The following is a 6,000-nucleotide window of genomic DNA, read 5'->3' as shown; positions in this document are numbered from 1 at the left end:
AAAAGTTAAAAAAATCATAATTGAGATATCTTATAAGTATGTTCGAAATTACCCATTGGCCATCAAGTATTATTTATGAATAAAGGTTTGCTTATGTCCGAAAAAAATCAGAGGAACCAGATGGTTGAAGTTGTATTTGCGGGTGCACTTGCGCAAAACACGACTCCCACAACCCCACCGCCTGATGAGAGGTGTGCGTGTGAAGAAGGTCAATAGAGGAAACGAAACCAAAAATTAAAACAATATAAAAAAATATTTGAGAAACTATCAATTATTGAAGATGACTTACAAAGAGTCAATGGCTGTAAAAGTAGACCGGCGTATTTAGCATTCACATTTAAAAAACCAATAAACATCTTCACCAGATTTTCAGAGGTAGTGGCTAACTTAGAGATAGACGATTGAGTCTTCCTTATATTAGATGAATGGAAAATCTAAGGAAAGCCCAACCCCCAATTGAAGTTATTTTTCAAAAAGGTTCAGAGGTTGATTTGCCTGAACTTAGAGAGATTTTGCAGGATTTTGGCAAAATAATTGGCGATCTAGAGGGACAAGCCACACAATGTAGCACCTGAAAGGGATGACGATATTGAATGTTCAAAAGTGTTGACCAAAATGATGTCTGGTAAACTGTGAATAAAGCTAAAGCCCAAAAGAAGATTATCAACCTTTCTACCCGTTTGAGGGGAAAAAGTCGAATTAATATATGATATGCAGCTAGTGCAATGCTTTACGTGTATTACGCCAGGGTATACCAAATCAAAGTGTCCAGTAAGTAGAAAACTACTTATAAGGATTTTGCAAAATATTTTAGGACAGAATTGGGTCTACCATGAGAATTGGAGGAGTGGAAGAGAGACTCATGACACAGAGAGAGACAGGTGAAGAAGAACCAGAGGAAGATGGCAACAATTTAAATGATCAACACAACATGGATAATCGTATTACGAGTCAAAACAAAATGCAAAGAAGACGATCAAGTTACAGTTATAATTGAAGACCCCAAAAGTAAGACGAATGAGAACAAATTAAACCAAATGAACTTTATTAGTGGGAGGATTGGAAACAAGTATTGAGGATAAGGCAAATTAAACCAAAAAAAAAAAGAAGTGAACTTTATTAGTGAGAGGGATTGGAAACAAGTATTGAGGAAAAGTAAACAAGAGATAACGTTTGTTAGTAATTTCTTTCATACCAGAACCCTTATAAAAATGATAATTTCCAACAAATTAATGATGGGTTATAATGTATTTACTCCCAAGTGTCCAACAGGCACTGCTGTAAGGGCAAGCCTAATGGTTTCAAAGGATCAGGATGCTATAGAGCTTTTAAAATATGGAAGTCAAGGTATGATAGCAATTACTATGAGAATTCAACAAAAGCAAGTAATAATGGCATCCTATTATGCAGATATAAAACTTACGTGCAGCTTCCCTATGCGAGAACAACTTTTAACCAAATTTAAGGAAGAAAAAGTACCCATGGATTGCACAGTCAAGAACAAAAGGAAGAAAAGTCCTTCTCCAACCAGATTTAGATAAAATACTCCAGAAATTTGATGCACCCTTGGAAAACATTAATCATAAGCCTTATAACTGTCCTTCTTTAGGGACTATGAAGGAAGGTACCTCTGAAAATAATTAATCCCTCCTTCTTAGGGGTTTCAGAAAGATTTGAGACGGTAGCAAGGGATCCCCAACCAATTATTTCTACCATAGGCGTTTCTCCTTTAGAGTAGCTTTAACCAAGAGTTGAGTAGAAGCTTGTTCCCTTATCCCATACTATTCCATTCCAGTATAACGATAGAACGCTCCTTTGACATAAAAGATAACTTATAATTTATAAATTATGTGAATAAATAATAACATAAATATTGACTTATTACAAAATAAAGGAAGGTAAAATATTATCTCCAGATTTACTTCTTTAAATTGAGTGACCAAACTATTAAAAATCAAAGGACATGATAACAATATTCAAGCACTTAGATTTGACTTATACTTATGAGCAAAGACTTGAAACTTGAAATGAACTTGTAATATATTGACTTTTCCTAGCTCTAGTAAATGAAAATGGCTTATTTTCAATAGGGATTTATGTTTAAGTGTAATCAATTGACGAGACACAATGAAAACACATAAAAATAATGATTTTCTTTTATTTCAACGATTTGATTTAATTTATAGACAAATCAATTGAAAGATTTTATGAAAAATATATGAACTTATATATGGACTATCAATATTCAATACACATGATTAAGAAGATACTTAATTTATTCAACTTTATGTTCAATATTATGCATGCAAAAATATTAAATTATTCGTTAATATGGAATGCACTAATAAAATTTTATATTACATATTTACTGACATATTTATGCATCATTAATTTGTCAATGTCAGGATTTTAGAATGTTCATTTTTTATTTAAAAAATCGTAAGTAAAAAAAAATTCTTGAAGTTTAGACTAATGCATAGAATAGAGAATTATCATTATCGATATTTTGAAAATTTTCCAATTCATTAAGAATAACGATTGTCCAAAAAAGTAAATATATTATAATCCAAAATAAGATTTGTAGATATGACGAAAACAGTAATACTGGGAATGTGAATGTGCATGAACCGGAGGAAAATGACCCAAGTACCTTTGAGCTAAGGAACCCCATTAAGGGAACTACCACTTCAAGCTATGGTGGAGTACGGTGTAGTGTAGTCAGTCTCTAAGTTATACAGAAAAATTACACATTGTTTGGACAGGACAAGTGCCTGAATTGCTCTGTTTTTAGAAGCAGAATCTTGTAAGTATTCATTCTACCTGTGATGAATGCGGAAAATGCATCCGCACTGCAAGGAACATCATCTTAAAACTTTTTAATTTTTTTAACTTTTTAAAAAAAAAAGGATGTGCTCTCTTTTCTTGTGGGCTATCTGAGAAAAAAATAATTGATATATCTGGTGCAGATTGAAGAGCATATATAAAGTTGCGTGATAATAAGTTAGAAATGTTGCGAATGAGAACCTGTCATATTTTAAATAATAATTAGTTCTCTTTTAAACCAATGTGGACTTTTTATAATATGTAAGTTTATCTCTTTTTGATTAGTTTAACTGTTATTTAATAATTTTGAGTTTATTATACTACTTAATTATGATTATATCATTCAGGATAATTTTTATTCTGAGGATCCGGGGACTTTGGATATTGACAACCGAATTTAAAAAATATCGACAGTACTCCAAATATTAATTTAGATATATGAACAATTGGTTCACTGGATCTTGTTTTAGAAAAAATCAATCGTTATTTATTTTTTGTGCCCTTTTTTAATTAATTTTTAAAATGGTGAATAAATTATAAAAAAAGAAAAGAAAACAGAATAATGTATGCATGTAAATTTATAACAAAATAGTCATATTAAGAGTAAAGAAAACAAATTTACATTCTTATTTAAATAAATTGAAATGCCTTCCTTTCTATTATTGCCACAGGTAAGTATATTCTTTATTTACTTCATATTTATTATTTTAGTTTCATTCACTTTAAGTGAATTATCCCCTTATTACCATATTAGTATGTTGGGTATACCGGAGACAGTTGCGATACCTTTGGTTTTTTGCTCAATTACTCTAAACTGGTTTTAATTTAACTAGTGATGGGACTATTAATCCGAATCAGGAAATGAAGAATCATGTGTTTTTTCTGGAATCGGCATCGGGAAAACAAAGCTCAATATGTTATTCCAATTCCTATTTATTACTTTTCTAATTTATGAAAATAATAATAATAATAATGCCACACCAAATTGATAAATGTTTGCTTTTTCTAAAAAAATTAGATATTTGATTTTTTGAAATGATTTAATATTGAATTTTTTTTTTTTTTTGAAATGATTTAATATTATTTTTTTTTTTTTTTAAATGATTTAATATTTGAAATTTAATTTAATGTGTCAAATTTTTTTTGCAAAAAATTTAATTCAATTTTTTAAATTTACTTTCCAAAAAATTTTTCCAGAATGTGCATTAATGGCATTTTTTCCTATGATTTTTTTAGAAGATATTTCTTTTTATTATTTTTTTCCAAATGACCATATTTTTATAACTTTTTTTATGAATTTACACTTTGCAAGTCCCATTTTGTTCATGCACTGAACCGGGGAAAATACCTTTCTAAAACCGCCCTTGTTTGTCCAAATGAGTGACATGAATATTTTAAGTTTAATCCACGAATTTGTAGTGATTTACTTTGTCTTTATTAATTGTCACTCATTGCGAATGCAAGTATTACTGGGGAGTTTTGAATGTTTTACTTTAAATAACGTATCTAATTGAAATATTGGATCTCTTAGCAGCAATACATTTTTATCCAAGAACTTCCATTAAAAATTATTGATTCAATTATATTATTGATCAATTTCAACTCTTTTCTTTTTCATTATCATTTATGTTTTTTTAGTAATAGACGAATACCAATATTTGTAATTTTTGTAATTATCACTTCAAAGTTAAAAATGATAAAGTCGAATAATAATCATATTAGGAAACAGATTCTAATGAAACAATTAAAAAAAAAAAATTATATAAACTTCTTTGAGAAACAGACAGCGATAAAAAATTAGCAACATTGAAAAACATACTACCAACGACTGTTTCAAAAGACTAAGATGTAAGATTATCCGATCTTACACTTTTTTATGAAGCAGGATTAACATAATTGTCAAATCAAAATAAATATGGATTGCTAGATCTGTCAGTGTAAAAAATAAACATAACATAAATCATGATATAATCTACTTTGAAGACTTTGTTAATTTCTGTTTTGAGCACAATCCATCCTATGCAATCTTATTAAGTTTATAATTCATACCAATTTTTTGTCAAAACTTTCAATGATTGGTCTTACTTTTTATAAAAAGCGTAAAGAAGTTGAGATTCAAGAACCATAATTAAAACTTCACAATTTTATGAAAATATAATTATTTGAGGTAAATTCAGAGTTAAATATTGTTCATTACTGAAATATTCTCTGTTTGTGATCCATCAGTAACTGGGAACGATAGACTCTAAGAAGAGAGTGGACATAAATATAATACGAGAAGTCATCCTCTTTTTCTTATCTATGATTGGCTTAAATGTGTCAACTATAGATTACTCCCGATTTTATAAATATTCAAGAATTTAAATTCACGAATATGAAGGATATTGTGAATTATTTTCATGCTAGATTCAGAAAATAGTTGGCACAGAAAGGAAATACTTTCCTAAAAGAAAATAAATATCAAGTAATCCCGAGAATATACTATTTACAAGGGAATATATCGTTCATTACATTAAATTTCATATAAAGTACAGTAAAAAATAGGTCCTGATGGGATTTTAGGTAATTTTTTTTTCAATTTTTCCGGATGAGGATACAACTTATCTACGAAATATTGGTTACTCTATGGAGAGATTATCCTTGCCGAAATACTAGTTCGTCAAATGGAACCAATTTTGAATAAAAATATGGGATTTTGACAAAAATCTTTTTTTTCTTAAACACAAGAAAATATTGGATTTTTTTTTCCCGCATTATTCAGGCTGTTATTGACTCTGTAAGGAAAAATGATAAATTTGGTGTGATTTTAGCTGTTTATTTTTATAAAACTTTTGATTTGATTTCTCATCTGAAAATTCTTGAGCATTCAGTGTTTTGCTTCCAAATCCGTTTTTAAACCAGTTCGGGTACTGCTTTATAATGACATGTCAGCCATTTCTATAGATAGAAGGAAGAGTAAACTAGTTAAATTGAATGAACGTTGTAGGCAGGGATTTCTTTCGGTTACATTTTTTTTATTGCTGCAATTGAGGAGCCTGTATCAGAGGTGTGGAAAAAGTATGTCGGGGTTGGAGTATATTTTGAGGAGATAAGCATCTCATTGACTTATATGGGGATGATGTTAGCCCAATTATCTATTATTATCCTTCCACATATACACAGTAATTTTGTCTTCTT

The sequence above is a fragment of the Lepeophtheirus salmonis genome, chromosome 1, assembly GCF_016086655.4.
Source record: "Lepeophtheirus salmonis chromosome 1, UVic_Lsal_1.4, whole genome shotgun sequence".
In the NCBI taxonomy this organism is placed as follows: Eukaryota; Metazoa; Arthropoda; class Copepoda; order Siphonostomatoida; family Caligidae; genus Lepeophtheirus; species Lepeophtheirus salmonis.
Note: the sequence above shows the minus strand (reverse complement) of the source record.